Source organism: Mesocricetus auratus, unplaced genomic scaffold (genome assembly GCF_017639785.1).
Source record: "Mesocricetus auratus isolate SY011 unplaced genomic scaffold, BCM_Maur_2.0 Super-Scaffold_100006, whole genome shotgun sequence".
Classification (NCBI taxonomy): domain Eukaryota; kingdom Metazoa; phylum Chordata; class Mammalia; order Rodentia; family Cricetidae; genus Mesocricetus; species Mesocricetus auratus.
This window is the reverse complement of record NW_024429190.1, coordinates 7053057-7074993: the sequence shown is the minus strand read 5'-3', so window position 1 is coordinate 7074993 and position 21937 is coordinate 7053057. Positions and strand designations below refer to the sequence as shown.

Here is a 21937-nt window from a genome sequence, read left to right as displayed (position 1 = left end):
GTGTGCATTGTGTTCTTTTCACTTCAAGTGAGAATGACAACACCTTGCCTTGTGCTACTGTCACCTTCCAAGCACAAAGGTGTGGCTTGTAAGGCACTTAGTCACCAGAAAGATTTCCTTGTAGTACATGAAGTCTTGGGTCTTACCGAGAAATTATTTTAAAAACAATAATATGACTTGTTTTATGGGAATTTTTAAAAATAAAATATCATCATAGTAACTACAAAAAGATTCTAAAGAGGAAGGAAAGTTAGGGCCAAGTCAGTCCAGGTGGAAAGCCATCCCCTTCAGTGAGAGAAATGCCTGTGGTCTGCTGTCTTCCTGCTGATTTGTTTAAAGATCTTGGATTTACATCTGACAGAGAGCTGATCTCTGAAATTTACAAAGAACGCAAGAAGCAAGTCTCCAAAACACCAAAGGATCCAATTAAAAAGTGGGCTACAGAATTAAATAGAGAATTCTCAATAGAGGAGTCTAAAATGGCTGATAGACACTTAAGAAAGTGCTCAACATCCCTAGCCATCAGGGAAATGAAAATCAAAACAACTCTGAGATACCATTTCACTTCTGTCAGAATGGCTAAAATCAAGAACTCCAATGACAGTTTATGCTGGAGAGAATGTGGAGAAAGGGGGAACACTCTTCCACTGCTGTTGGGAGTGCCAACTCGCACGCACACTTTGGCAATCAGTATGGAGATTCCTCAAGAAATGGGAATCAGCCTGCTACAAGACCCAGCAATTCCACTCTTAGGCATATACCCAAAAAAAATGCACATTCATTCAATAAGGATGTCTGTTTCACTGTATTCGTAGCAGCATTATTTGTAATAGCCAGAACCTGGAAGCAACCTAGATGCCCCTCAACTAAAGAGTGGATAGAGAAAATGTGGTACATTTACACAATGGAGTACTATTCAGTGGAAAAAAAACCAAAAACAATGGGATCTTGAAATTTGCAGACAAATGGATGACACTAGAAGAAACCATCCTGAGTGAGGTCACAAGAAGACAAACATGATATGTACTCACTCATATATGGATTTTAGATATGGATCAGGGGAGTGCAAGCCTACAATCCCACTGCCAGACTCTGGGAAACAGGAACGACCCTAAGAGAGATATGCATGGTACCCCAGAGAAGGGAAATGAGGCAAGATCTCCTGAGAAGATTGGGGGCATGGGGGAGGATAGGGGAGGGGGAAGAGAGGAGAGAAGAGAAGGGGAGAGGAGAGGAGGGCATGGGGGAGCAGGAAGGTTCAGTTGGGGGAAGAATAGAGGAGAGCCATTCCAGGTTTGAGGAGATATCTGGCACTAGTGAGATTTCCAGAGATCTACAAGGATGATACCAGCTGGCAAACTAAGCCAATAGTGGAGAGACTAAATGCCCACCCCTGATAATGAGTTCGACTGCTTCCTTATGTGCCATCCTAGAACCTTCAAACAATGACTGATGGAAGCAGAGGCAGACACTCACAGCTAAACACTGAACTGAACTCCTGGAACCCAGTGACAGAGAGGGAGGACTGATGAGCAAAGGGGTCAAAACTGGGATTGTTTAACCCACAGAAACAGCTGACCTGAACAAGGGGAGCTCTTGGACCCCAGACTGATGACTGGGAGGCCAGCATGGGACTGATCTGTAGCGAGCTGCTGGTGTGTTTGCAGCTACAGTGCTACCATACTTCACAACGATCCGAGGCTAAGGACTAAGGATGAAAATAAAGACAAAGATAGCGGCTCATTCTTACAAGGAGAATGGCATTTATTATTTCAAGAGTGGAGCTTTATATACCAAAGGCAGGTATGGTAGAAAAACACCAAGGTCAGAAGCCTACCTTCCCAGGGCCCTCCAGCAAAGGGTGGGCCAAAAACAAGAATTAGCTTTTAGACAAAAAACAGGAACTTGCATGCAGACCTTACTGGGAGGAGGGGATGAGAAATGTTTTGGTAAAAGCCTCTAGTAACAAGCAGTCAACAGACCCCATGGGGGAAGGGTGCAACACTGATCCAGACACCCTGAATGTGGGTGTCAGTGAGGAGGCCTAGGCAATATATGGGGCCTTGGGTAGTATTTATCCCTGGAATGCAAATGGACTTTTGGTGCCCATTCCACAATGAGGGATGCTCTCTCAGACTGGACTCTTGGGGGAGGGCTTAGGCCCTGATATGAATGAAATGACAGACTCTGTATATCCCCCATGGATGGCCTCACCCTCCCTGGGGAACAGAGTGGGGATTGGGTGGGGGCTGGAGGTGTTGGTTGGGGGATATGGGAGGAGGGGATGGAGAGGGAGCTGGGATTGCTGGGATTGACATGTGAAGCAACCTTGTTTCTGATTTAAATAATAAAAAAATCTTTTAAAAAAGATGTTGGATTTTTCCACTTTCTTTGTTTTCTGGTAGCCGAATTCACCACCACCTCCTTGCCATCATGGCTGCTCATGTTCAGATCAACAAAAGGAGGGACCTTAAAGCCAAAAGACAGAGCGACCTGAGGCAAATTTAAGTTGTTCACAATGAAGATCTGCTTGAGTGAGTGGGAGTCATATGCTCATATGTAGGACTTGTACGCTTCCTGTGCGGACTTATGGAGAAAGTAGTTCTTTTTAATCAGCTTTTCCAGCTGAGACTGAATATCAGAAACTTTAGGCCAGGAAACGTGAAACCTTAGATTGCTTCAAGTGTGAGGAAAACCCAACTCTTCAGGGCATAGGATGAGCAGGGCGTGTCCTCTTCCATTCAGGCCCCTGGCCGTTCCTACACACATGATGAATATATTCCTTGAGGTCATTGGGAGGGTCATACTGAACAATCTTGTCCACTTCATGGATGTCCAGGCCTCTGGCTGCCACATCTGTGCACAACAGTATTCCTGAATCTGTGTTGCAGAATTGGAAGACCGTGGTTGTTGGCTTATTTTGCTTTTCCTTTCCATGGATGGCCAAGACAGGCAGGTCAATGTAGTTCAGTAGCTCATAGTGGTACTTCAGAGACCATCACTGTCTTCTTCCGCCTTTTCCTCCTCCTCCTCCTGCTCCTCTTCTTCTTCTTCATCATCAACACCCACATACAACAGCTCTTTTCACAGAAATTCCTGCCGGGTCTTCAGCTTTTCGAGACTGTGGCAGAAAAGAGCATGGTTTGCCTGGAGACTGGCAAAAGTTTAATAATTTGCTTTGATTCTTCTTCAAACCCAACATCCAGGATACGGCCAGCCTCATCAACAACCAGACACTGGAGGTTCTTGTACATGAACCCTGGAGTATTTATTCTGCATGTGGTCTAGGAGCCGGCCTGGGGTGGCCACGATGATGTTGATGCCATTGATGCAAATGATGAGCTTCTGTGGTTCAGCAGACCTGTTACTGCCACCCATGGTCAGCGCATACGTGTGAACACGGTGTGTCATCAGGTCCTTAAGAACGCCAAAGGCCTACAGGGCCAGTTCTCCGATGGGAGAGAGAACCAGGACTCCCGTTCCATTCCTAGACATGAACTTCAACTTGACAACGAGCTCGACCACGGGGATGAGGAAAGTGAGGGTTTTGCCACTCCCTGTTTTCCGCGGCTGCCAGAAGATTCCTGCCTTCCAGATGCTGCCTAAAACTTGCATGTTGGATCTCAGTCACGCGCTTGAAGCCCGTTTCTTCTGTCGCTTTCAGAGGGTTTTTCATTGACAAGGCTAGACGAGGAAGCAAATGACATGTCCTCAAAAGCGCCAGTCAGTCTCAGGGGCAGGCGGGGCACCTCGCTGCTGTTCAGGTTCTCCACACCACTTTCTGGTTCCTTGTGAGCGCCGGCGCTTTCTTCTGGTTTTTGCTTTTTTGGTGTCAGGCCCTGCATCATTTGCCCTTTTCCTCTGCTTTTTTTCTTCTTTGGCTCTGCATCAAGAGATGGCGTTGCTGCTGTTGGTTAATGTGGTGGGTTTTTGAGGTAAGTTTTGAACTTCTGAGTTTTCCATGGTCTCTTCCGTCATGCCTCCTCTTTGTGCTTCTGCTGAGACCACACTCGCGGAATGCTTTACGGCTTTCTTAACTTTTCCTTCCTCTTTGGGCACAGCTCCATTTCGAGGCTGTGATTCGCTCGTATCTGACGCTTCTTGCAGCTCCAGGTTCTGCCGCCTTAGCTTGACAGTCCACTGCTCCTCGATCTTCCTGCGCTAGAGTTTCCCCTGTAAGTGCCACGTGTTTCCGATGCACATGCACAGTTAGAACTCGGAAGTGTGTCGCGGCACCCAGCCCACCGTGGGGCAGAAATGCTTCCGGCCCTTACCTAGAGTTTAACTTACCAACGAAAACGAAAGCTGATGGAAAAGAAAGTATCTACTGACATACCTGTTGATATTTAACCAATACGAACTGAGACGGCCCCTGAGCTCTTTATAAAGTCATGTTTGTGTTGAAGAACAGCTTCATATATGTAGGGAAAAGGGACCAGTCAAAGAAACACACCCTGAGCAGAGACAAAGAAACACACTTTGGCCCTGCAACCAGAACTAAAGAAATGTACCCTGACCCTGAAACCAGTGCCAAAAGAACACTCTTTGTCCCTGGAATCAGAGTCAGAGAAAGAAATGCACCCTGGCCCTAAAATTGGAGCCAAAAGGCTAAAAAGGACCAGAGAAAGAAACCAGAGCCAAATCTGACCCTAATCCTGTGCAGAAAACTAACCAATCCTCCAGCAGAGCTCTAGCCAATCTGAGCTCAGCATTGGGGTCTGACCAATCCCCACCCTGGAAGCCCTATATAAACCCTGTGAATGTTCAGGTTGTGGCTGTTTGTGTTACCTGGATGCCATTCTGGCAGAGGGCAGCCACTCTCCTGGGTTCTTCCCTCCCAATAAACCCATTGGATGAGCTTTGGGTGAAGATCTTTTGCAGCAGCTGGGAAGCAGAGGTGACCCTGGGCAGAGCAGAGAGAGCAGGGCTGTAACACTTTTGCAGGAGGTGGGGGACACACGACCTTCCCCTGGCAGAGCAGAGTTGTTACACTCCACTCTCAGCTCTAGCTCTCCACTCTCCCGGAGCAGAGCTGAACTGCAGCAACTTCGTCCTAGAAACCTCCTGCCGGAGCAAAACTGCTACAATGGGCGAACATACCCAGCTGGAAGACCCTCTCCTGCAGGAGCAGAGCTGATACACAGGGAAGCCTTTCCCTGAGACAAGGCTGTAAGCTGCTTACTGAGGCCTGTGGTAGTCCTTGGCTCCCAAGCTCCAGGATACCTTTCCATCTGAGTTGTGTAACACTTAGTATTCTGTGACTCCCGAGTGCCAGGATACCTGTCCCATCCCGATCCGACCAAAATGCCTACAATATATGATATATATCTCTGTGTGTGACACATGTGCTTTGATGTGTGGCTGGAAGTCAAAAGACAACTTGTAGGAGTTGGTTCTCTCCTTCCACCAGGTGGGCTCTGCGGATTGAATCAGGCCATCGAGGTTGGTGGCTTAAGAAAAAAAATACATAGGAGCCAGGCATTGGGAGCGCACGCCTTTAATCCCAGCACTCGGGAGGCAGAGGCAGGCGGATCTCTGTAAGTTCGAGGCTAGCCTGGTCTACAGAGTGAGTTCCAGGACAGGCACCAAAGCTATACAGATAAACCCTGTCTCAAAAAACCAAAAATCAAAACAAAATCCCCCAAAACAAAAACAACAAAGAAACATAGGAATGTTTACAAAGTGTTTGGCATCGTTACTTTTATGGATAATGCTATCTCTCCCTCCAGTTTGCACAAACTCTAGATTTCTTTGTTTTTCTCAAGAAGTCATTTTTGTACCAACTAAAAATTTAATTATTAGAAAGTTTTAAACATTTTACAATGTATATTGGTCATATCTACCCATCATTACCTCCCTCCAATTTATCCTAGTGCCTCTCATCCCATTTTCTCCCTCCAAATTTCGTCTCCCTTTTATTGTTACTAATGGTTCCCTGAATCCAATTAGTGCTGCCTATATGCACATCGGTGTGTGATTATCAACTGAGCAACCTCCCCACTGATACATACCCAGTGGAGAGACTTTCCCTCTCTCACTGGCCTTCAGCCGTGAGCCAAAACGAATACTTTTCCTTTCCCGTTACTTTTGGGAGGTGTTTTGTCACAGCTTCAAGAAAAGCAACTGATACAATCCTACAAGTTAACTGGCAGGTATTTGACCTGGCACAAGGCCCTATGGGAGACGCCAGCTCAGATTGACTTGGCAGGCCAATCATAGCTCTACTTGCTTGACTATATACCTCAGACTTTCTAGAACTCAGGTACAGGTTCGCCAGAACAACTCACAGAATTCAAGCCATCTCTTCCCTGAGGATTATCTTGTCTTATGAAGGAAACACAAATATCCAGCTAAACAGGCGAATAGGACAAAACCTGGAAGGTCCTGAGTGCAGAATCGTCTGTCTGAGCAGCCAGGATGGATGCACCATCCTCCCAGGACATCCAAAGGTTCACCATCCAGGCTGCTCTATTTAGAGTTCCACCTATACACATGGGGATCCCCATGTGAGTTCCACCTGTGCTCTCCCCTCTGGATGTCAGAGTGAGCATGCTAGCCTGAAGGCATCTAAGGGCTCCATCCTATCCAGTGATGACTTTATCCTCAAGGCATCCAGGGACTCCATCCACACTGGCTAATTAGCATGAATTCATCTGTGTTAGAAAGGGCCCTGCTGTGACCAACAAAAGACTCCTATACATTCAGGAAATGGTAAGTTCTTTGATAAAGAACTGGGGATAAACACCACACACACACACACACACACACACACACACACACACACACACGTTCACACACTCATACACTCAGACACACTTGCTCACACACAGACACACACTCACTCTCTCACACACTCACACACATTCACACACTCATATATACACCACACACACACACACACATGTTTTCTTATGTAATAAAACTATGTAATTTATGATGTTGTTAAATCTAAGTATCCCAGGCAGAGTCAGTGGTCATTTAGGTTTTTAAAAAATTATGTATTCCTGAATGAAAACCTGTGTATTCCTGACAACCAGGCTTCCACCTAACTCTTAACGGAGGTGAGCAATGTAGCTTTTGGCATCTCTATGTAGCTTTGCCTTATATCCCATGAAGCCCCAGAGTTTAACTCTACATCATAAACATGTAGCCTACCTCACACTACAGCCTTTAGAATTAGGAGGGATAATATATTTGACATTTATTGAGTACTACACAGCCCCCCAAACTGGTAGATGTTACTTTCACAAGTTCTCAGAGTGTTCCCCCCATGTGGTATCAAACTATAATGTGTTTTGTAATATTTGAGTCTGTAACTTTTTAGAAATTTGCAGATGAGTAAACTGTGACATATCTCTAAGACTTTCAAAACTGGAAGAACTGGAGTAGTTTTAGTCTAACAAATGTTTTGTAACACTAGAATGGGTTTCTAATATAAAGAATCCATGTTACATCCACTTAATGGAAGCAATTTAAAACATGTAATATAAAGAGGCAGCCTACAGAATGGGAGAGAAATCTTTGCTAGCTATACACTGGCCAGAGGATTAATAACTAGAATATATTTAGAACTCAGAAAACTAAAAAGCCAAAAACCCAACAAATAAATGGGAAAATGAAATGAACAGATAGTCCATCCATGTTTATAATGCAATCAACCAATCTAGTCAATGCATCATCCTAGGAGTCTGCCAACAGCCGATGAACGGAGACAAGGGCTGTATATACACAATGGAGATTTATTTGTTCATAAAGGAAAGCAAAGTTGTGTAACTTGCAGGAGAGTGGATCATGTTAAGAAAGACAGGTGTCAGATGTTCCTTTCATTTGTGAGCCCTAGGCTGTATGCATACGCAGAAACACATTTATACGCCAGGCTTAAATGCAGGTGGGAGAATGAGGGAGGAAAAGAGCCTAGTGGGAGGGAGAATGGGGATGTGTGAGGGTCAACAGCATCGAAGTCCTTAGTACATTCGGGGTAGACTGTGATTATGAAACCGATGAAAATGCACTTGTAAAAATTAAGTTAGAAATGTGATCATTAGAGAAGAAAATATCTAATTTAAAAACATAAGCATATGTTTATGCTTAAAAACATATATATATATATACACTTGGCAGTCTGAGGCAGGATGGCCATGAGTTCAAAGGCCACCCTGGCCTATATGGTGAATTCTAGGTCAGCATGAACACATGAACACGGACATTACACAAACAAAAACAACTGCCCCCAGACAACACATTTAACAGTGTAATCTGGTTTCCTTCAGGTTGAGGAAGAGAGGGTCACTAAACAAATTGTGTGTGGTTTGATGGATGCATCGCCCTAACGGACTTCCTTAAAGAGGTTTCACTTTCCTTAAGATACAACCTCGAGTAAGACTCCTAAGAGTGAGAGCGAGGACTCTCCAGACTGTGCTGCCTGCTTTCGGGACCCATTCCTCCCACCAGATTGCCTCATCCATCTTTAACACAAGAAGAGGTGCCTGCTCTCACTGGCTGGCTGATATCCATGGGAGGCCTGCCAGTATCTGAAGAGAGACAGAGAGGAAGTGGATGAGGGGCAGTGAACTGGGAGGAGAGGAGGGAAACTTTAGTTGGTATGTAAAAACAAAAGGGGAACAGGAAGGTTGAGTGGGGGGTAGAATAGGGGGAAGAGGGAGTCATAGGTTAGAAGACAGACCAGGCACCAGAGTGACCTCTAGTGATCTAAAGGGATGGCACCAATTGGCAAGCTAAGCAATAGTGGAGAGACCACCTCGAATATCCATTCCTGATAATGAACTTGATGTCTATAACCATCCTGGAGCCTTCATCCAGTGACTGATGGAAGCAGAGGCAAACACCCATAGTTAAACACTGAACTGGACCCATGGAACTCAGTGACAGAGAGAGAGGAGCGATGAGCAAATTGGCAAAGAGTGGGCTGGCAAAACCAGCAGAGACAGCTGATCTGAACAGGGGAGAGCTCTTGGACCCCAGACCGACAGCTGGGAGGCCAGCATGGGACTGATCCAGACCCCCTGAATGTGAGAGTCAATGAGGAGGCCTGGGCAACCTATGGGGCCCTGGGCAGTAGATCAGTGTTTATCCCTGGAATACTAACAGACATCGTGTGTCCATAACACAAAGAGGGATGCTCTCTCAGCCTGGAATCTTAGGGAAGTGCCTGGACCCTGCCCTGAGTGAAATGACAAACTCTAGATATCCCCTATGTGAAAGGAAATGGTGATAGGGTGGGAAGCTGGGGGGGATGGTGGGAGGGTGCGGGAGGAGGGGAGGGAACTGGGACTGACATGTAAAACAAGCTATTTAAAATTAAAATAATAATAAAAAAGAAAACACAAAAACAAAACAAAACAAAAAAACAAAAAAGTAAATAAACAAAGAGAGAAATTATACTAGTTGAAAAGTAACACAACAAAAACACACACACACACACACACACACAGAGAACAACCCACCCCACAAAACAAACAGGAAATGTCAGGAAATGTTTTCTGTAGCACAGGTCAGAAAAGCCTCCCTCGAAACTCAAACTGGAGACGGAATCTGCTGGCTGCCTGATGGAGAGGGCATGATGTGGCGCCACGCCATAGTCTTCCCGTGTTTTCTCCAAGGTGATTTGTACTTAACGATTGAGTCCTGCCTCTTTCTTAACTATCCGCAGAAATCATCAAGGCAGTGACTCAGAGTCCTTAGCAGACCAGGCTGTGGACCACTGATTGACAGGAACTCGGTGTCTATCAAAAGGCTGGGAGTGAGGGAGGTGCACCAGGAGTTAGAGTCTGCTGTGTGCCCTCTGATGGTGAGTTCTCACTGTCTTAGTTGACCTCTGGTTTGACGCAGCAAGAAAAACCTTCCTGCTCTATCTGCCTTTTGTGGTCGCTGTGGGAACCAAAGAGGAAGACAGAGGAAAAGCAGTTTGCCGAAAGCAGCTTGAGGGTAGGTGTCCAGGCTGAGATCCACTGATGGCCTCTGGTCTCCTGGAGTTGCACAACTCACTTCCAGAGTGCCCCACACCGCACATGCTCGAGTCTCCTGACTGACAGTCTTCCTACGCAGTGACCCCACCACAGGGTCTGTGTTTGGCGGAGGATGAAGCAGTGCTCATCTAGGGGACCACCGGCCCAGCTAGCTCCCTGGGATAGACAAAGCATTGAACGTTTATGAAAGACATAAAATGGGCCACAGGAAACACAGAAGTAACAGTTTTGTCCCTTTGGGAGGGGTCCCAAGGCTCAAGTCCAGGGAATGAACTCAGGGTTGGCATTTTATTGCCCCTGGCTCTCTCCTTCTGTTGACCCCGTTAAACATTTGACTCCATGTTCCGACACCTTTAGTCTTTACAGGGTCTTCTGGGACCAGGAAGCAGTCATGTAATACAGCAGCATTTGCTTTCTGGGTCTACCCATGTCCCCCTAACTCTGTCACCCACTTCTATTTCCTGTCACTCCAGAGGACTTCTATTGTTCCTAATACCCAACTAATCACAGTCTGGATGATTTGCTCGGTGACAATTTTCATCCTTTAGGAATCCTTTGTCTTGTGATGGGAGGATACTGTCCCTGGAGGAAGGCATTTCCCACAAGGACATGACTCGATACTGATTTTTGCCTTTGGAGTTGAGTTACCTTGATTTACATGTCTTTCTCGCCATCGCTGCAGGGTCACAAATTCATTTGGGTATCAGGAAAGGCTGGCCTCGTTAACTCAAACTGGAGCTTCCTGAAATAGAAGCATGAACATTACTCAAGAACTTATTAAGAAGTCAAAGCCTCAGGTCCTGTTTTTTTTTTTTTTTTTTTTTTTTTTTTTTGATAGAAGTAGAAAGTCTGTGTGGATTGCAGAACCCTCTGGGTATGTCTGGGAAAAAAATCCCCTAGGAGGCTTGACTGAGTAGGCAAGATGTACCCTAAAGCTGGCAGCATCACTCTGTGTTTGGCGGTCCTGGACTAAAGGGAAAAGAAAAAAGAGAAAGTGTGAGAGTTAACATCAATCTCATCTCCCCATCCCTGATGGATAGATGCAGGGTGAGCAGCCACCTCAAGCCTCACACTCTGATGCCAGCCAGGCCTTCCTCCTCGCCATAATGGACTGAGCCATCTCAGACTGTACGCTGAAGTGAACCCTTCCTCCCTTACATAGCTTATCAGGCAGTCAGCCACAGCACAGTCCAGCTAGCTCTTGGCTCATGAAGAGCTTCCCACCCTCACTCAGTATTGCCGCCCCTCCGTGTTGATGGATGCTGTCTTCCAAATACAATTTTCTCTTGCCAAGTTCATGCTTAGGCTCTGGTCCAAGCGTGAAGGGGTTTGGAGGTGGCGTTTTCAGGAAGCAAAAGTATCACGGAGAGGGACCCATGGGTGCCCGACCGCTGACTGTGTTCTCATAGGAATGACTGGGTACCGGGAGAGTGGCTGTTAGATCGTGAGCTGGGCTCTCGTCCCAGCGGCCCAATGCTGCTGTGAATGCTCCCACTTCCATTGCGTCCCAGCCTTTAACTGGATACGGGTTCCGTTCACTTCTGTGCTGCTCTTGCCACTTCGCCTCTCTTGGCCTCATCTTTGTCTTGGTAAGTTGCTGCGGCTGTTTCAGGAGTTGCATCCAAACGCTTATCAGATGTTCTGTTTAAGAGCCAGAGAAAGTTTCAGTGAAGCCACAGCGGGGTACTCCACCTTATGGGTCTATTGGTAAATACAAGCCACGTGGGATCCCTAAGGTATTTCTACTGACAGACTACAGACAACATATACAGAACACCCGGGTTTTGCTTTTTAAGCTGGGGATTGGGTTCCTCTGAATTCCCGAGTGTCGTGTTCAGACGCCAGAAGAGCATATTCCTGATACTCAGCCAGCAAGCCTTACGTTGGTTAGTTTTACACGATACAGTTCTTATTTTTGATGTACAGGTTTATGGACTTAAGACTTCTTCCTTTGTCCCGAGAATACACACGGACTTTGGACTCCCATCCAACAATGTGAGGTGCACTCTCACCCTGAACTCTTGGGGGAGGGTCTAGGCCCTGCCCTGGATGAAATGACAGACTATGGACACCCCCATGGAGGGCCTCACCCTCCCTGGGGGAATGAGGGGATAATGGGGGGGGGGTTTGGGGGAGGTCACGGGAGGAGGGGAGGGAAAGGGAGAGGGACCTGGAACTGACTTGTGAAGCAACCTTGTTTCTAATCTAAATTTAAACTTAAAAATAAATAATTTAATAAAAAAAGAAAAAACAGACTTCTTGCTTTGGAGTAAGTATAGATATATGAGAAGTCGCAAATATGATATGGAGTGAGTCCATGCAACCTTCTGTTTCGGTTTTTCGAGACAGGGTTTCTCTGTGGCTCTGGAGGCTGTCCTGGAACTAGCCCTTGAAGACCAGGCTGGCCTCGAACTCACAGAGATCCACCTGCCTCTGCCTCCTGAATGCTGGGACTAAAGGCGTGTGCCACCACCACCTGGCGAAAACTCTTATACAGGATGTCATGTGAAAAAGTTTTAACTCCCCTACAAAATGTGCAGGTTAATGATAACTGGATTACATGGAATGTATGTGGTCAGTTTTTAAAGAAAACCTCTTAAACCATTTTGCCACCTCACTTATCAAGTATGAAGGATCTAATTTCTTGGAGTTTTTGCCAGAATTTGGTGTTATCTTTAATGGTGGCTTTAGTAGTTATCCTCAGGCTGGGGTGATGATACCCCATTTTGATCTTAATTTATATTTCCCTGAAGGATAATGCTGTTACACTTTGTAGGGGGCCACACTCACCGAGGCCAACATACCAAGCCACAGCGGAGTCCATCACAGCAAGTGAGCATGCCTGGGGCAGAGCTCTGGAGACAGGAATAGCCAAATGTTTTTCTGGGACTCATTTCTACTGCCGGCAGGTGCCTCTGGTCGCGTGATGGGTGGTCTCAGAACCTGTCCTGGGCCTGGAAGCTGCCTGGCTGGGGCATCATTTTGTTTCCCCCAAAATTTCAACTAGTCTGTGTCATGTTCCTTTAGCAGTGATGGTGCAGGGTGCTTTCTCCTTTGCTCTCATAGGAATTTACTTCTTTTAGCTCTGTTCATGTGTTTGCCTGCTTCCTGGTTGCATTGAGTTTGCTGCCGAGTTTTGAAAGTTGTCTATACTTTCTGAGTTCTGACTAAGGTTTGTAAATATTCTCTCCCAGGCTTCACTTTGTGTCTTTCTGAGAGTAAATGTTTTTAATTCTGATAAATTACAGATTTCTCTTTCATGGATATTTTCCATGTTACATCCTCCCGGTAGTCAATTTTTTTCTGCACTAGCACTTTATTTTTTCCTCTTCTGGTCCATCATGGGTTCTGAAGGCCTGTTTATGTCTTTAGTCTTTATGCTCTTGTTGTTCATATCAGATCTCTCTCTCTCTCCCTCTCTCTCTCTCTCTCTCTCTCTCTCTCTCTCTCTCTCATTTTGTTTTGTTTCATTTTTGTTTTCCTGGACCTGTTTTTTTTGTCACTGTTCTATTTCTGGAAATATACACCATGACCAAGGCAACTTATAAAATAAAGCATTTAATTGGGGACTTGTTTACAGTCTCAGAGGTTTAGTCCATGGTCATCATGGCATGGGCCATGGCAACAGGCAGGCAGGAATGGCACTGAGAGTCTATATCTCATCCACAAACAGCAGGCAGAGGGAGAGAGACTGGGCCTCATGTGTGCCTTTGAGACCTCAAAACCCACCCCGGTGACACACCCCTCCCAATAAGGCCACATTTCTTAACCCTTCTTAAAACAGTTCCACCAATTGGGGACCAAGTATTCAAATATATGAGCCTGTGGTGACCATCCTCGTTCAAACTGCCCTACAAGGTCTCACTATGGAACTATGGTTGGCATGGAGCTCACTATGGAAAGCAGGCTGGTCTTGAACTTGCAGCTATTCACTCTGCCTCCTCAGTGCTAGGATTGTAAGCATCATCATCATGTTTGCTTTCTCACCAGTATTTTCATTGATCTTCTGACTTTGGAAGTTTCATTTCGTATTCACCCTGCAATTGTTTCCCTGGTGAAAATTCAAATTTCAATTTTTTTTTATGTTTCAGTTCTCAATTTCCAATTTAGGTCTTCTTTATGGCTACTAATTATTTGTCAGGAATACCTATCTGGTAATTTGTCCTCCTTTCTTAATGGAACACTGTTGTGTTTTCAGGACAGTACTTCCCTAAATAATGCCAACGTCTGGATTATTTGGGACTATAGCTATACTGTTCACCCTTTCACATGGAAGCTTCAGAATTATTTTAAAAATGTGCATGTTGTATAATTATAGATTATATTTGAACATTTAAAATAACATATGACTGTGGGTCATACTAAACTCTCTTGGGGAGTGTTGATTTGATTTAAAAGTTAATCCAGATGAGCTCACTCTGTAAGTCCTGGCCCGCCATCTCTAGGCTGTGCATCCAGTGATGACACTTCAGAGCTGTTTCAGGGCAGTGCTGGATGCCACCCTTGGCTCAGTTAGGTCCTGGGCAGTGTTCTACCTGGTACTTTACCACCAAAGCATTTGCTCTGTGGATCCACAGCTCTAGGCCAGCCAAAGATTCTTTCTATACATAGGCCTAGAGAGCCTTTTCTTCTGGTCTCTGCTAGGACATTTCTCATATGCAGTGGTTCCCATGATCACTGTTTCTGGTCTCCTAGCTAGGACTGGGGCTCTGCCTCTCTGTATGCCATTTCTTAGACTGGAATCTGCTTCAGGCCATGGGGGTAAGACACTGAATTTGTGGGTTTGCTACCACAGCTGTCATCACTGTGAGTCATTCAGAATTAGGCTTGGGAAGTGGAACAGAGCCTTTGGCTACAGGTTCTCTTTGGTGGGTTTGGTCTTTTCCTCTGGTCCATTTGCTTGGATTTCAGAGTTCCTAAATAGTTTCTTTTTATATTATTTCCAGGCGTTTTTAGAATCATAACTGAGAAATAGTGAGAAAATCATTAATCTATGCTAACAAGAGTTTTAAACCTTGGCTTTTAAGTAAAATATTATGCTCAAAATGCAAAGTAGAATAATTAAAATATTAATTAATTAAAAATACATCATGTAGGAGTCTAGAAAAACTTGTCTCAGATTCAAGACAGTGTTTGGAAAAAGTGATTGCAACTATCATCTAAGAGAAAACCCTATACCTACCTCTTTTCCAAGGTAGTAGTACTTGAACCATGCAGCCCTCAAATGACAATGGGGATCTGAGCACATAGAAGTATGATATTTCATTTTCACCTAAGCTCTTGGGGAACCCAAAGAGTCTATGAAATCATGGTTTTGGTATAGGAGAGGAAACAGTAGGAAGCTAAGGGGGAGAGAGAGAGAGAGAGAGAGAGAGAGAGAGAGAGAGAGAGAGAGAGAGAGAGAGAGAGAGAGAGAGAGAGAGAGAGAGAGAGAGAGAGAGAGATGTTGAGTTAGTCAAGGTCCAAAAGAGATAAAAGAGAATAGCTTCTAGTTTTCTACATCTCTGAAACTATGAAGTTAAAGAAGAGAGACATCTTAGGATCCAGATGAAGCAACCAATGGGCTTTGGGAGAGCAAACCCAAATACAGGCATTTCAGAGAGGAGTGTCAAGGATGGCTTAGGGCCATCCACCATAGTACAGCAGTGAGGAGGCAGATCTTGGAGCTATTAGTATAGAGATGGTGTTTATATCCAGAGACTTCGTGAGATGTGGGTGAGAAGCCAGTCAAGACTGAGCCCTGCAAAGTTCAGAAGGTGGAGACACAAGGGGTAACAGGCAGTGGAGAGCGAGGTGGATAGACTGGGGGAGTAGGAGCAGAAGAAGGGAGGACCTAGTGAGGAAAGATGAGCATCATGTTGAAGGCATTTGTGAAGGGTCTTGCTTGGCTTGGACACTGTGTTTAGAGTCATCGAGGTCACATAGGAATGCCAGTGAGGCTGGCAGAGGTGCACTCCTTTAATACCAGCACTCGGAAGGCAGAGGCAGGAGGATCTCTGTGAGTTTGAGGCCAGCCTGGTCTACAGAGTGAGTTCCAGGACAGCCTCCAATGCTACATGGAGAAACCCTGTCTCAGTCCCCCCACCCCAATAAAAAGAAATGTCAGTGAAGCAATGGAGACACATGATTGTGGTAAAGTATCTGGTGGAGTTGGCTTTTCCTTGACGGCAGCCCTCCTAGCATGTGGGTGCTTGTGAAAGTGGTCCATTGGAGAGAGGAAAACCGGTGATGTTGTCAAGGGCTAGAGCTGTTGCTGGCACACAGGTCGAAAGCTGGCAGCATTCAGTAGTAAGGTAGGCACATTCCTTGTCTCGGAGGGAGGTGTTGAGTGAAGCTGCTTTGGTTTTTCCCCACCAGTCACCTGGGCTCTGCCACGTTGTAGTCCCCAAATAACACACAAGACGCTGTATTAATTATGAAGCTGTTGGCCTTTTGCTTGTTTCTTACTGGCTATCTCTGACTTAAGTATTTACTCCATAATTGATAATCTAAGTATTTCTCTTACCGGAGAAAGGGTCCAGACTTCTTATCCCTATGACGGCTACATGATGTCTCCCTGTGTTTCTCCTTCCCAGAGTCCTCCTGGACTCCTAGTCCCACCTATTTTGCTTCCCTACTGGCCAACAGTGCTTTATTGACATAGACACAGTACTTCCTCATCAGGGAGGAGTATCTGAATAAAGAAGAGGAAAAGGAAAGAGACAGATGGATCCAGAAGAGGCTGCCCATTTGGTGGCAGAGTTGTATGAGCTTTATTCTGACCAACTCTGTTTTCCTAACATAGCCATAAGATGTAGCTCAAACATCAGGAAAGTGAAATGTGACTCACCTATATACCTTCCTGCCAATTTCACTGTTTGAGGAGGATGCATTAAAACACTGTTTGAAAATTGTAAGATACTCTATGAAGGACCATTGTTGTTTGAGACCTCAGCGAAGCTGTCCTTGTCCTTGAGGTTTCTCTATCTCTTTTCCTGAGGTCCTCAGACTCCAGAATGTTGATTTGAGAGTTACTGGTCCTTTAAAGCTCTAGTCTGACAGCACCTGCTGCTGGGAAAACTCTCTTCCATGACTCTAACCCTGAACAGATCCCGTGATGCTTAATTTTCATTGTTATGTGACTGGATTTAGAATTGCTATTGTAGGTGTGCCTACATGGAGGTCTCTCCTGAGAAGTCTAACTGAACAGGAAATACAGACCCTGATTGTTGCAGCAGCATCCATGGGCTGGGACTGCAGAAGAGGAAAAGGCTCTGAGCTATCTCTGACTTTAATATGTATACACATGACCAGCTGTGTCTTGCATGCCTGATGCTGCGAGGCACTCATCCTTTCTTAAGCCTTAAGCCCCAAACCCCTCCCCTTAACCTTTATAAGGAATTTCGCAGCAAAAACAAGTATAGAAAGTAATACAAACAGGAATGTTTGTGTGCATTGCTAACTTGAGTTCCAGCCTATCCTTCCAAGTTAGACCCAGTTGCCCAGACACTGGTGTGAGCAGACATGACCTGCAGTGGCCCCGATGAAGCCCAATTAGACAGAGGATGCCAGAAGCCCCCGTTAGGCCTTAGGTGGTCTAAGGGGACGGTTAGAAACTCCCTTCACTGTCCTTAAGTCTAGGCCATAGATGGATCATTTTCCTCTCCATATTGTCAATAGATTTTTGAAAAGGATTTATCCTCAATTTCCCTGCCTCAGTGGACACCAAATAGCATTGAGAGACAAAAGGCATTTGTTTCTCTCTATTCATTGTCTCTTGGACAGATAATTTGCAAACACAATTCGGAGTTATGTTTTTCTATTACAGCAAGAAGAGAAGCTAATTCAGATTCATGAGAAATGATAGGAATTAGCAAGTTAGAATTTCAGTATCGGAGAGAAGTGAGTTATTTAAATTACCTCCTATGCTGTTAATTTTCAATATTTATAAGTTTCAATTTAATAAGAAACATTTGGGTCAGGAAAATTCTTTAAGCAATGAAACTTCTAATTGCTTATTGCCCCTGACTTTAATAAAGCTTTTAAACAGAGACAAAGAGGCAATTTTACCTGAAAACCCAGAATAATTTACATTATAACTTTTAAACTACATTACCATAACCTTTCAAAGGAGCCAGTCAAGTGAGTGTGTGTGATAACAGCTTGCATTCAAGTTCCTTGCATGCTCGTCTGATGGTTTGCTGGCTCTTTGGGAATCGTTGAGCTCTGACTAACATAATTTCTGTTTGAAACTTACTCTATCCAAGAAGCACAAGGGGAGTGAGTGCAGCTAGGAAAAAAAAAGAACGAAGCTGGGTTTAGACGTCTGGAGCCGTTCTGCATTGCGTTCTGTCTGGATCAGTCTTCCTTCCTTTGCTACCCATTCCTGACTTCCTATCTTCTTACTCTGTCCACCTCTCTAAGGAGTCAAACCTTAATTTTTAGAATCTGGAAGATTCTATGGGGTGAAAGCATGGTGTTTGAGGGAGGGCTGGGGAAAAATGCTGGGAGCAAGTTCTATTATTAATTGTAAAGTAAAACATAACTTTTATAAAGCTGTATGAGAGGTCTGTGATGGGGAACCAGTAGACATGGAGTGCTGATTTTTCACCAATGGGTGTGTGAGGCCCACAGTCTCTTATGAAAGATGGTCCTTGATACTAATGAACTAGAGGGATCAGTTCCCCATGGTAGAAATTTACTTCAGAGTTAAGATCCAGTAAAATTAGCTTTCAGATCCTTTTACACAAATATCTTTATTTCTTTTTGAGACAGAGTTTCATTATGTACCTCTGGCTGGCCTTGAATTTGATATGTAGACAAGGCTGGCCTTGAACTCACAGAGATCTGCCTACCTCTGCCTCCCAAGTGTTGGCATTCAATGCATTCAAGATTCTACCAACTCTATGGGATTTCCTCAGTGTCATTTAAGGTCAAAGAAAAATTTTGACCTAGGTAGCATGTAAGCATAAACTGTATGTTCCTGTCTAGCATCACTTTTAGTGACCCAAACAAAAGCTTAGGTTCCATCGTAGTTAGCTTCAGTTGTCAACTTGACAAACCCAGGAAAAGGAAATCTTGATTGATGAATTGCCTCCATTGAACTGACCTGTGGGCATGTCTGTGGGGCTTCTTTCTTTCTTTTTTCTTCCTTCCTTCCTTCCTTCCTTCCTTCCTTCCTTCCTTCCTTCCTTCCTTCCTTCCTTCCTTCCTATTTATGTAGTAAGGCCCAGATTTCTGTAGGATCTGCCCATCACCCACTGCAGCAATTGGAAGAACATACCCTGCACTTTGCCTGGGCAGCACAGTAGAGCTGACCCTGTTGGTGGGGGTGTGGGTGAATTCCAGTGACAAGGGCAGGAGAGCAGGAGAGCTGACCCCTCATCTGCCATGCTGTGGTGTGGGTGAGGGAAAGATGTCTTGCCCCTCCCCCCTCGGCACCTGAGGCAGGAAGGAGAGTAGGTTCTGCCCCTCATCAGCCGTAGCACTCAGAGCAGGCACCTCACCTGGGCAGCACAGTAGAGCTGGCCCTGGTTGTGGGGGTCTAGGGGAGCCATTCCTGAGGGTGTGAGAGCAGGAGAACCAGCCTTGCTGCTTACAGCATTGGGTGAGCTAGCCACAGGCAGTGCTGGGGAGCTCGCCATGGTGCTGAGGGAGCAGGAGTCATCAATCAGCGGCCACCCAAGTCCAGAGCCAGTGTCTTTTTAGCAGACTTGTGCTGTAGGGCCTTTCCCTCCTGAAGAGATAAAGTAGTTACCCTCCATTTCTCAGAGGCTTCATCTTCTGTCTTTCTTGGTTGTTTAATTCTTTGTGTCAGCCAAAGAACTCATTAAGCCACTAAACAGCCATCAGCATCCCTGCTAGTGTTCTTGAGGCCCCCTCATAAAGAATTTGAGGTCATATACCTGACTTAAAAGAATCACAGGAAAGTTCTCAGAAGTGGCCACGACTTGTCCAGCACTCCAAGGGCTGATTCCATACAAGGGGAACCACGTCCACTGCTAACAGTCAGCTCCCACCTCCACCAGGAGTAGGGAGAGTGTGAGCTCAGGCTCTGATGATGGAGTGGACCTTGAACTTTTGTGGCTGGAAGGAAATTGCTGCTCCCTTGGAGACTTCTGCTGCAGCCCCAAAGCCAAGAGGCAGGACAAATTGGATCCCCAGGGACTGATAGTCTTCTGGGGAGGGGAGGTGGAAGAAGGCAGCTTACTACTAGATACACCCAGGAAAAGTCCATGAGAAGGTCACTGTTCTGTCCAGTGGCATCCTTATCCAGTATCCAGATCTTGGTCTTAAAGGGATAAATAGCTAAGGGTAAGTGTGTGTTGGGGGAACAGGGCCTTGATCAGCTTTCTCTTGTTTCTTAGTCATTCTAGCACCAAAGCAAAACCCAGGGAAGTCTTTTTTTTCTTTTTTCTTTTTATTTTTTCTCTTTCTTTTTAAATTTAAGTTAGAAACAAGCTTGTTTCACGTGTCAATCCCAGCTCCCTCTCCCTTCCCTCCTCCCCTGCCCTCCCCACCAGCCCCTTCCTCCCCCCCAATCCCCTTGGAGAATAGTTACACTAGAGAATTAACAGCACAACTGAAAGCCTTAGAACACAAAGAAGCAAACCCAGAGAAGTCTTGATGCCATGCTTGCTTTGAGTTCAAGGTGGAGGAGTACATGAGATTCAGCTGGAGGTGGCTAAAAGTGAATTAGGGGGAACTCTTGTGTCTGTTGTAGAGGGGCGTCCCTTTAGTTGTTTGTATGGAATCTATAGTATTTCTGGACTTGTCCTGCTCATCCTTGGTGCCCTCAAGAGAAGCAGACACGTTCTGCCTCAGTGGGGCCATTATCTGCGGGGAGCTAGGGTGGCAGGAACAGGGTCTCCCTTAGTTTGACTGTGGGATGTGTGACAGCTCTGGCCTTTCAGGTGGTGCCTCTTTACACATGGCTGGTTTTACATATGGCTCCTCTGTGTCCCTGCTATGTGCAGAGCTCTCCGCTGGTCTTACAGTCTTGCAGGAGACACTGGTTTCTGCAGTTCTTTGGGTTGCTGGGGGATTCAGGAAGAAAACAGTGGTAGCACTGGGTGTGAGGCTGTGGATGGAGGGAGCAGTAGGGTTGATTAACCATGCACACAGTCCTGGTCCTCCCCCACCCTCCACCCCCACCCCCTGCCCTCATCCCCCACCCCGTACCCCCAGGACAGCAACAGTTGCTCTATGGAGAAAATAGCAGGGACACATTGTGTCTGCATCATGGTTTTCCAGGTGCCACTAACAGCTGGGAGGGTCACCATGCCTGGGTGGGAGTGCTCCTCTGGGTTAATACCAGCTCTTTCCACTCAGTACCCCCAGGTCGGGTTTTCTCTATTTTTTCCTCACCGCTGACTGCTTTTGTTTCTGCTCCACCCAGCCACGGACACTCCTGCTTTTGGTTTTAGTCTTCACTTGCTGGGACATAGACTAAGGAAAAAGAGGATTCCATAGTCTCTAGACTATAGATACGCATCCTGAGTGTAGATCATGCTTAGTTACAGGCTGTAGATTTGGAAGAATGGGGTTAAAGGGAATGTTTACTCCAAAGGTTTATGTGAATGGTAGATCTTTTACTATTAGACATGAAGAGTCACATTAGTGCCTGCAGGCCATCCCCTCCCCCATCCTTTTCATGCTCACTAATGAGGAACAAGAGGACTTAGGTATCCATGCTTATGGTAAGAGCCCTAGAGGACTCGCTGGGATGGACACAGAGAAGATCTGGAAGAGATGCTCTGATATGTCTTCTTTTGTCTTACAGATGGCTTGTCATCAGTAAAGGCTCCCCTTGACTGTGCCCTGACCCACTGGGATTGCTTCCTTAACGGAACACCTGCTATTTTTCTATGAAGAAAGTGGCCTCTAGTGGGAAAAAAATGAGTAAACCAATTGGGTGGAAAGTCTTCACAGCTGTGAGCAGATTCCAGCGTGGGCTGAGAGCTAGACTGATC

At 45.7% G+C, this 21937-nt stretch overlaps 1 pseudogene; it reads right to left on the bottom strand.

Annotated features, from left to right (window-relative positions):
• Nucleotides 1-287: 287 nt before the first annotated feature.
• LOC101823417 lies at nt 288-4203 on the bottom strand (annotated as a pseudogene).
• Between the last annotated feature and the right edge of the window lie 17734 nt (nt 4204-21937).